This window comes from Pogoniulus pusillus, chromosome 32 (genome assembly GCF_015220805.1).
Source record: "Pogoniulus pusillus isolate bPogPus1 chromosome 32, bPogPus1.pri, whole genome shotgun sequence".
Classification (NCBI taxonomy): domain Eukaryota; kingdom Metazoa; phylum Chordata; class Aves; order Piciformes; family Lybiidae; genus Pogoniulus; species Pogoniulus pusillus.
Genome location: NC_087295.1, coordinates 13,873,450 through 13,885,073, shown reverse-complemented (window position 1 = coordinate 13,885,073; position 11,624 = coordinate 13,873,450).

Here is an 11,624-nt window from a genome sequence, read left to right as displayed (position 1 = left end):
CAAGTCCAACCCCCCTGCCAGAGCAGGACAATCCTATCTAACACAGATCACAGAGGAACACATCCAGACAGCTTATCAATCCTGGGGGGGGTGGGGGGGGTGGTTAGAGGGGTGGTGAAGAACCTCTTCCAGGGAATGGAAGGGAGGGCTTGCAGACTTTCTCTATATTCAACCCATCAGTGTTCACTCAGATGAAAATGAGATCTACTTAGGGAGTTTTATCTGCTATCCTATTGTAACATGTTTTTTCCCTTGAAGGCATACAAAGCAGAATCCAGTCTTGCTTAATTTGTGCCATTTGACATGAGCAGAGACTGGAGTTGATGAGGTTTGTTGGCAATAGGCATTTTTGATGGCATCTTTGAAGACTGCAATTCTTCATCCACCTCTCCTTCCCGACAGGACTGTATGAAAATGGAATGTAAAAAGTGCTTTATTCTTCTTTCCCACATTAAGCAGAGAATGGCTTTCTTCAGACTACATGTTTGCACTGGACTCAAGAAAACAGACCCCTGTGGAGCATGAAATGACACTGGGGAATGCATTTTCCTTGACATACTGAGAATGTTTCATCTACCTGAGGTAGTTCTCCATCTCTCACACACACACATACTCCCCACCCCTCTTTTCTTTCTTCTTCTTTTCTTTTTAACAAAGTTGTGCAGTGCCTTCTATCAGCACTTATTCCTGCATTCCTCTTAAAAACATGAGCACCATCAGTGCAGAGGGAAAAAGAATGCTTGTCATAATAAAACCAATGTGGGCTCAGAGAACCAAGCACTACTTGGAAAATGGTATAAAAATATACAGTGCTCATATAGTTTCCTGATAACATTTCACAGTTACCCACAAAGGTGTAAAATATTCCCTATAAACCTGCCAAAATTACACCAAATCTACTAGTGTGATACCCAAGGCAGGGCTAATAACCCTTCCCTGCTTCAGCCCAGCAATTCTACTGCCTTCAATAAGCAATACCCAACAGCTGAAGACTCTCTGGAATATCAGATCCATTTCTCCAAGAAAACAACTCTCACTGAGGCTAGTATTTATTCTAAGTGGAACATGTTCAGTTCTGGGCCCCCCAGTTTAGGAGGGACATTGAGATGCTTGAGCGTGTCCAGAGAAGGGTGACGAGGCTGGGGAGAGGCCTTGAGCACAGCCCTACGAGGAGAGGCTGAGGGAGCTGGGATTGGTTAGCCTGGAGAAGAGGAGGCTCAGGGGTGACCTTATTGCTGTCTACAACTACCTGAGGGGAGGTTGTGGCCAGGAGGAGGTTGCTCTCTTCTCTCAGGTGGCCAGCACCAGAACAAGAGGACACAGCCTCAGGCTGTGCCAGGGGAGATTTAGGCTGGAGGTGAGGAGAAAGTTCTTCCCTGAGAGAGTCATTGGACACTGGAATGGGCTGCCCGGGGAGGTGGTGGAGTCGCCGTCCCTGGAGCTGTTCAAGGCAGGACTGGACGTGGCACTTGGTGCCATGGTCTGGCCTTGAGCTCTGTGGTAAAGGGTTGGACTTGATGATCTATGAGGTCTCTTCCAACCTTCATGACACTGTGATACTGTGATACTGTGATATTTCTACCCAGATCAGCAATTTGCTTTTTGTTCAAATGTGAAGTGTTGCACAAGTGAGTGATCTCACACATTTATGATAGGGAAACTACTTCCAAACCTCTCCACTTTCCGCATTAACTTGATCTGTTGAGCTGCAGAATAGATTGATTAAGATGATTCTGAGTGATATGACTGCAGTTCTTCTGGCCACCATCATTACTGATAGTGCATTGAGAGCAAAAGACAGAAATAGCACCCTTAAAAGAGTGGCTAAAATGGGACAAATGTTTGAAACTTGTTAATGAAGAAGGATCTTCATTGAAGCACTTCTCAGCCAGAAACTGAGATGAAATGCTTGCTGTTGAGCAAGTGCCACTGAGGCTATTTTGGGAGGCAGTATAGAGTGGTGGTGGCGTGACAGCCATGGCAAGACTCCCGGTGAGATCCGTGGGGTGAACTGTCACTAGGCGGTACAACCTCATGGGCTGAAGCCCCACCTTACTCTTGCCTTCACAGTATCCCAGTATCATCAGGGTTGGAAGAGACCTCACAGATCATCAAGTCCAACCCTTTACCACAGAGCTCAAGGCCAGACCATGGCACCAAGTGCCACGTCCAACCTTGCCTTGAACTGCCCCAGGGACGGCGACTCCACCACCTCCCCGGGCAGCCCATTCCAGTGTCCAATGACTCTCTCAGGGAAGAACTTTCTCCTCACCTCCAGCCTAAATCTCCCCTGGCACAGCCTGAGGCTGTGTCCTCTCGTTCTGGTGCTGGCCACCTGGGAGAAAAGAGCAACCCCTTCCTAGCCACAACCACCCCTCAGGTAGTTGTAGACTTCATATAGAAGTAGTCCAGATTCAGAAGGAATGAGCCTACTGGAAGCACAGTGACTAAGTGTGATGGTTTGGCCCTGGCTTGGGGCCAAATGCCCACTAAAGCTGCTCTGTCACTCCCCTTCTTAAATGGACAGGGGAGCAGGGCAAATACAGCAAATACCAGTGATAAGATAGAAGCAATTTAGTGATAACACTCACTGAAGCAATAGACCATGCAGAAAGCAAAATCAGAGAGACTAGCATTAGACTCTACTTCCCATCAGCAAGGATCATACAATCATAGAATCAACCAGGTTGGAAGATGCCTCCAAGATCATCCAGGCCAACCTAGCACCCAGCCCTGTCCAATCAACTAGACCATGGCACTAAGTGCCTCATCCAATCTTTTCTTGAACACCTTCAGGCACGGTGCCTCCACCACCTCCCTGGGCAGCCCATTCCAATGCCAATCAATCTCTCTGACAACAACTTCCTCCTAACATCCAGCCTAGACCTCCCCTGGCTCAACTTCACACTGTGTCCCCTTGGATAATGTTCAGTGTCAGGAAAGCAGGGCTCTCTGTGCTTGATAGTTACTTTGGAGGACAGACACTGTGAATGAATCCCCAGACTTCTGGCTTTCACTTCATTCTTATATCTTAGCTGATGTCATATGGCATGGAATATACCTTTGGCCAATCTGGGTCAGCTGTTTTGGCTGTTTCCCCTCAGTGTACTCCTGGGGCAGGGAATTGTTGGAAAAAACCCAGCCTGGGAGCTCAGCTCAGCAGTAGCCAAAACACTGGGGGGTGTGCTATAAAATGAATAGCAAATATTAATTATTAACATTCAATTTGTGGGTGCATATCAAATATTGTTTATTCATGTTCATCACTTGGGGAAATCCCATAGGATTCATGTGGATTCTCAGTTGACAGGAAGTAGTTGCACCCAGAGGATTTATAAACACAGAATTAGACAGTTTAAACAACCAGGACTTGGAAAATAGGAACACAAACCCAGCAAAAATTCCAACTATGCTTATGGGTTCAGAGGATTTCACAGGATGTTAGGGGTTGGAAGGGACCCAAAGAGATCATTGAGTCCAACCCCCCTGCCACAGCAGGACAATCCTATCTAACACAGAGCACACAGGAACACATCCAGACAGGCCTTGAAAGGCTCCACAGAAGGAGACTCCACAACCTCTCTGGGCAGCCTGTGCCAGTGCTCTGGGACCCTTACAGTCAAGAAGTTCCCCCTTGTGTTGAGCTGGAACCTCCTGTGCTGCAACTTACACCCATTGCTCCTTGTCCTATCCCAGGCAGCAGTGAGCAGAGCCTGTCCCCCCACTCCTGGCAGCCATCAGATATTTATAAACATTGATCCAATCCCCTCTCAGTCTTCTCTTCTCCAGACTAAACAGCCCCAGCTCCCTCAGCCTCTCCTCATCAGCCATGCCCTCCTGTCCCCTCATCACCCTCGTAGCCTTCCCTGGACCCTCTCCTGCAGGTCCCTGTCCCTCTTCAACTGGAGCCTTATGGAGCCTTAGCATGAACTCCAGCAGATGTACTCATGAGCTGTTGATCCCTAAGTATGTTTTCTGTACAAAGACCCTTCCAAACCCCATGTTTATGATCCTGAGGGTAAAAATACAAAATATATTCCAGGCAAGGGGAAGGAAGAGGAGAACTGAGTTGCTGCAAGCTGCAAACACATGGCTGCTGTGAACAATGCTTTCTGCAGGCAGGGACCCAGCTAAACGATCCTCTAATGGGGCTCAGCACAGCTGGAGAGATGCAGTGGGAAAGGCGTTTTCAAATCATTCCCCATGAAATACACCTTCTGAAAACCAAGCTGGGGAATAGGCACAGGCAGAGATGCTTTGGGAAAGGCATTTTCAAATCGTTCCCCATTCAATACACCTTCTGAAAATCAAGCTGGGGAATAGGCACAGGCAGAGATGCTTTGGGAAAGGCATTTCCAAATCGTTCCCCATTAAATACACCCTCTGAAAACCAAGCTGGGGAATAGGCACAGGCAGAGATGCTTTGGGAAAGGCATTTCCAAATCGTTCCCCATGAAATACACCCTCTGAAAACCAAGCTGGGGAATAGGCACAGGCAGCACTTGTTTTGGCCAATGAATGCAAAGTTTCATGCCCTGTGTGACTACACAGGCTTGTTGAGGGGCTGCACAAGACACCTGACATGTGGTGCTGGCTGCTAGCCCTCAGGGCAGCTTTGCTGAAGCCAATCCCCATTGTTTAGTCTGCTCTCAACTCTGACTTTTGGACCTCAGCACACAGGAGGAGGAGAGCAAGTGGCCAAAACCAGTCTGGCAGGATGTCTGCCCTGCCAGGACAGTGTGTTATCAGCACTCAGCTACAGCACTGCAAAGCACAGCACTAGGCAGATGTTTTGAGGAGAGTTAACTCCAGCTCAGCCCAAACCCACTACACTAACTCACAGACTAACTGAATACATCCAGAAGTGTTTTGTTAGCATTCACTTGGTCTGATTTTAGTACTTAAACCTTTCCTCACCATGCTTTGAACCATTTTATTTTCCTTTTAACTATTAGTTGTGCTGTTATAAAAACAGGATCTGAGAAAATGTTGTCAGCTTGCAGGGTGCTGCACTTTGGCTACAACAACCCCATGCAGAGATACAGGCTGAGGTTGGAGTGGCTGGAGAGCAGCCAGACAGAGAGGGATCTGGGGGTGCTGATTGATACCCACCTGAACATGAGCCAGCAGTGTGCCCAGGTGGCCAAGAGAGCCAGTGGCATCCTGGCCTGCATCAGGAATGGTGTGGCCAGCAGGAGCAGGGAGGTCATTCTGCCCCTGTACTCTGCACTGGTTAGACCACACCTTGAGTGCTGTGTTCAGTTCTGGGCCCCCCAGTTTAGGAGGGACATTGAGATGCTTGAGCGTGTCCAGAGAAGGGCAACGAGGCTGGGGAGAGGCCTTGAGCACAGCCCTACGAGGAGAGGCTGAGGGAGCTGGGATTGGTTAGCCTGGAGAAGAGGAGGCTCAGGGGAGACCTTATTGCTGTCTGCAACTACCTGAGGGGAGGTTGTGGCCAGGAGGAGGTTGCTCTCTTCTCTCAGGTGGCCAGCACCAGAACAAGAGGACACAGCCTCAGGCTGTGCCAGGGGAAATTTAGGCTTGAGGTGAGGAGAAAGTTCTTCCCTGAGAGAGTCATTGGGCACTGGAATGGGCTGCCCGGGGAGGTGGTGGAGTCGCCGTCCCTGGAGCTGTTCAAGGCAGGATTGGACGTGGCACTTGGTGCCATGGTCTGGCCTTGAGCTCTGTGGTAAAGGGTTGGACTTGATGATCTGTGAGGTCTCTTCCAACCCTGATGATACTGGGATACTGTGATACTGTGACAAGTACAAGTTTTTGTCATCCTAATACTATGATTGGTTCAAAATAAGTAAACTAAACTCTAAAAATATGAAGCAGCACTCTATTTAATGAATATCCAACCTTTAGCAGTCCCAAGTGGTTGAAAGGAATTCCAGATAAGCAGAGTAAGATTTGAGGAATTTTAAAATATAGATTAGCCTATTATATCTTGAGCATATTTTAATTAATTACATTTGGATTAAAAAAGATCATGCAGTGATTTATTTATGCCTTACATTTCAGCTTTGGTTTTAAAGCTGTCATAAGGTACTGTGAAGAAACATATTCTAAGATGGATAGAGATGGGAGAGTAGGAGAGAAGATGAAAGTATTGATGAATTGCTCTGCATTTCCTACACTGGGTTGTGTCCAGTTCTGGGCTCCTCTATTCAAGAGAGATGTTGAGGTCCTGGAAGGTGTCCAGAGAAGGGCAATGAAGCTGGTGAGGGGCCTGGAGCACAGCCCTGTGAGGAGAGGCTGAGGGAGCTGGGGGTGTGCAGCCTGGAGAAGAGAAGTCTCAGGGCAGAGCTCATTGCTGTCTACAACTACTTGAAGGGAGGCTGTAGCCAGGTGGGGTTGTGCTCTGCTGCCAGGCACCCAGCAACAGAACAAGGGGAGAGTCTCAAGCTGTGCCAGGGGAGGCCCAGGCTGGATGTTAGGAGGAAGTTCTTCACAGAGAGAGTGATTGGCATGGGAATGGGCTGCCCAGGGAGGTGGTGGAGCTGTCATCCCTGGAGGTGTTGAAGCAAAGCCTGTCTGGGGCACTTAGTGCCATGGTCTGGTTGATTGGCCAGAGCTGGGTGCTAGGTTGGGCTGGCTGAGCTTGGATTTCTCTTCCAACCTGTTTGATTCTATGAAATGCAGACTCTTCCAATTAAAACTCTGTGGACCCCTAATGTGACTCTCACTTCAGTTGCACATAACAATGTCATGTTGAGTTCCTTGATGGCTCAGATATTTTGGCTTTTACAGTAGTAACAAATAACCCAAACCAACATTCTTCCAAATCACCATACCAGGCCAAAGCAATCCATACAGAGAGGCAGATTTTTCAAGGGATTTTGTATGTATGACAGTAGAAAAATGATGTGGCATTTGAATCACTAATATACAGCTGGTAAAGAGTCTCCTTCATTTGCCATGGGCACTGTTTGAAAGTAAACACCCAAAGAATTTGACAGTTTTAATCTTCTGTTTATTTGAGAAACTGGACACTTATTCCTTATACTTAGAAAGAAATTTCCTGTCAGCATTCATTAATTTCTCTCTTGACCCTGAGCAGTGAGAGAAGCAGCCTGAGATATATTGCAAAGCCTAATGTTTAAAGTTTATATCAATATACACATGGGACAAAGGTAATTTACTCAGTGAGGAGAGAACCCTCTGCTATGTTTAGTCATGGTCAAGTACATGGGAAAGTGGCCTTACTGCTGCTGTTTTCCCCTGGCTTTTTAACTCATCTGTTGAGAAGCCTTTTTCTTCTCATGTAACACCTTAAACCTAAAGCCCAATTAAAGTAGTAAAATACCATTAAACCTGGTGAGCAGGCTTATCTCCAGCCACTACACTTTGCAATTAGACTTTGGGTGAGAGTAGAGGAAACCAAGGTTCTGTTTGCCCCTTCATGAGAACATAAACACTTCCATATTAAAAGATTATTATGTTCAAATTCCCCCAGGTAGACAAGGGATTCACTTCACTTGTGGAAAAACAAGACATAAGAAAGGAGTAGAAAAGAATCATAGAATCAAGCAGGTTGGAAGAGATCTCCAAGCTCATCCAGCCCAACCTAGCACCCAGCCCTAGCCAATCAACCAGACCATGGCACTAAGTGCCCCATGCAGCCTCTTCTTGAACACCTCCAGGCACAGCAACTCCACCACCTCCCTGGGCAGCCCATTCCAATGCCAATCACTCTCTCTGCCAACAACTTCCTCCTAACATCCAGCCTGGACCTCCCCTGGCACAACTTGAGACTGTGTCTGAGAAACCTCTTTGCCTCCTATGAGAAAAATATTTTCCTTTGTCCCATTATTTCACAGAAAGCTGTAAGAGGAGCAAACAAAGCAGCATATATATGTGATTAAAGCAACATGGTCACAGCACAACTAGCATAGGCAATTTGCCTCTTTTTAGAACCACATGAACCAGGCTTGGTTTTGTGTAAAGATACAACAGATAATAAAGCCTTAAGTGCATAATAAAGAGCTTTGTGTCAGATTCAAATACACCCTTCAGCCAGTTTTGCCCATCAGATTAACAATGATTAAAACCACAGATGTCATAGCTGAGGCCAATGGGACCTCATCCCCTCTGGTCATCGGAGACATTGGCTGACTGTATTCTCTGCCCCCAAAAAAGGCAAATGCATATTTTCACACACACAGTATCACACAGTATCACCAAGGTTGGAAGAGACCTCACAGATCATCAAGTCCAACCCTTTACCACAGAGCTCAAGGCCAGACCATGGCACCAAGTGCCACGTCCAGTCCTGCCTTGAACAGCTCCAGGGACGGCGACTCCACCACCTCCCCGGGCAGCCCATTCCAGTGTCCAATGACTCTCTCAGGGAAGAACTTTCTCCTCACCTCCAGCCTAAATCTCCCCTGGCACAGCCTGAGGCTGTGTCCTCTTGTTCTGGTGCTGGCCACCTGAGAGAAGAGAGCAACCTCCTCCTGGCCACAACCTCCCCTCAGGTAGTTGCAGACAGCAATAAGGTCTGCCCTGAGCCTCCTCTTCTCCAGGCTAACCAATCCCAGCTCCCTCAGCCTCTCCTCGTAGGGCTGTGCTCAAGGCCTCTCCCCAGCCTCGTTGCCCTTCTCTGGACATGCTCAAGCATCTCAATGTCCCTCCTAAACTGGGGGGCCCAGAACTGAACACAGCACTCAAGGTAAGGTCTAACCAGTGCAGAGTACAGGGGCAGAATGACCTCCCTGCTCCTGCTGGCCACACCAGTCCTGATGCAAGCCAGGATGCCACTGGCTCTCTTGGCCACCTGGGCACACTGCTGGCTCATGTTCAGGTGGGTATCAATCAGCACCCCCAGATCCCTCTCTGTCTGGCTGCTCTCCAGCCACTCCGACCCGAGCCTGTATCTCTGCATGGGGTTGCTGTGGCCAAAGTGCAGCACCCTGCACTTGGAGCTATTGAAGCCATCCCCTTGGACTCTGCCCATCTGTGCAGGCGGTCAAGGTCCTGCTGCAGAGCCCTTCTGCCCTCCAACCCAGCCACATCTGCCCCCAGCTTGGTGTCATCTGCACACTTGCTGATGACTGACTCCATGCCCTCATCCAGATCATCTATGAAGATGTTAAAGAGGATGGGGCCCAGCACTGATCCCTGAGGGACACCACTAGTGACAGCTGCCAGCTGGATGTGGCACCATTCACCACCACTCTCTGGGCTCAGCCCTCCAGCCAGTTCCTAACCCAGCACAGAGTGTTGCCATCCAAGCCATGGGCTGACAGCTTAGCCAGCAGTTTGCTGTGGGGGACAGTGTCAAAGGCCTTGCTGAAGTCCAGACAGACCACATCCACAGGCCTCCCCACAGCCACCAAGCAGTCACCTGATCATAGAAGGAGATCAGGATGGAGAGGCAGGATCTGCCCTTCCTAAACCCATGCTGGCTGGACCTGAGCTCTTTGCCATCCCTCAGGTGCGCAGTTATTGGCCCCAAGATAACCTGCTCCATCAGTTTCCCTGGCACTGAGGTCAGGCTGACAGGTCTGTAGTTCCCAGGTTCCTCCATCCCACCCTTCTTGTGGATGGGGACCACGTTGGCAGTTTCCAGTCTCCTGGGACCTCTCCGGTGAGCCAGGACAGAACATCTTAGGATAAACTATCAAAATGAGAGGTAATCCTTCAAATAATTTAATTCCTTTAAGTGAGCTAACAAGATTGCAAGACTGGCTGCCCTCTCAAAAGCAGTTACTCAGGAAGCACTGCAACACGCTGTTCAAAGACCTGCAAATGTCCTTGGCTTTATGTATTGCTGTTATGGGGTTTTGTTTACTTTTTTCTACTTCACTAACACTTCAAGAGCAATGAAGTGATTGTCATGTAACACACTCAGGCCTGGAACAGCAGCTCAGCTGCCTACTGCCAGGACCTAACCATTTCTTGCATTGACACAGCATGCTGTATTTTCTCTAAAGGCAATTATACAGCTTCCCATAAGCAGATATCATTTCCATATTTGTCTTGGGTTCTAATTCAAATTCCCAGTTTGCCTTTTGGAATATAGTTAGAATCATAGAATCAACCAGGTTGGAAGAGACCTCCAAGATCATTCAGTCCAACCTAGCACCCAGCCCTAGCCAATCAACCAGACCATAGCACTAAGTGCCTCAGCCAGGCTTTGCTTCAACACCTCCAGGGATGGCGACTCCACCACCTCCCTGGGCAGCCCATTCCAATGCCAATCACTCTCTCTGCCAACAACTTCCTCCTAACATCCAGCCTAGACCTCCCCTGCCACAACTTGAGACTGTGTCCCCTTATTCTGGTGCTGATTGCCTGGCAGAAGAGACCAACCCCACCTGGCTACAGCCTCCCTTCAGACAGGTATAAACAGCAAGTTATAGACAGTAGTTGGCTCTAAGTACAACACATTGCATGCTTTGTCCTCTTCATACTGCCCTTTTTACCTTGAATTAACTCTGGTACAAGAAAGCAGGACAAAATCAGCATGGCAAAGAACATCTCCAAAAAAATCAGACTAGTCAAGCATTTGCTTCAGATACCATTCAGATACCTCAAAGCCTGACTGTAACATGCATTTGTGGATTTTGTGACTTTGGGGTGTTATTTTTCAGTCCTGGATGAGTTTTAATGGCCTGTCACACACCAATGGTCATGAAAGCACTACAATGAACTGAACTGATAAGCTGATCTCATCAGAATGAGCTGCAAATGATTGCTGCTTTGAAAAGCTGGCCTAAAGAGGCAGAATTGAAAGCAGTCTCACAAGTCACTGGTACCACTTGCCTCAGCTGTAAGTAGGCACAGGTGGTGAGGAAAGTTAATTAAGAGACCTACTTGTTTGAGGGTCTGAAATTTCCACCCTCTCCTCTCCAAAGAAGGCAAGCCACAGTGAAAATGTGATTTACATTTGTGGCCTAATGAGTTCATGGTTTTGACATTCCATTTTTGGAGAATGCTCGAGGTGAGGAGAAAGTTCTTCCCTGAGAGAGTCATTGGACACTGGAATGGGCTGCCTGGGGAGGTGGTGGAGTCGCCATCCCTGGAGCTGTTCAAGGCAGGACTGGACGTGGCACTTGGTGCCATGGTCTGGCCTTGAGCTCTGTGGTAAAGGGTTGGACTTGCTGATCTGTGAGGTCTCTTCCAACCCTGATGATACTGGGATACTGTGAGATGGAGGTGATAAACAGAATAAGTTATTGATGACAGCAGTTAGCACAGGGATGTGCCATGGGTCACTAAGGTACTTGTTGCACCGTTTAGCTATGATATCCTGTCCATTGAAGACACTTTCTCCCAGTTCTTCATATACCTTCCTCCCTGTGATTGTTTGGGTGTTTCATGCCCTCCCCAGCTCTTATGAAATCACCCAGACTAGACTCAGATGAGCTGGGAATTAGTGAAATGAAGCTTTATATTTACAGCTTAGCACAAGATACAAGCAGGTATTTACAGTCTGCACAGCTATAGACAGAAATAGACAGATGGGATTTTGAACAGGGTATTACACTCACAAGAATGTGTTCCCGAACTGGTTTTACATTTCAGGTGGTAGGATCACATTGGAAGATGATCTATGAGGTCTCTTCCAACCTTGATGATACTGTGATACTGTGACAAAGAGACTGATACTCAAGCTC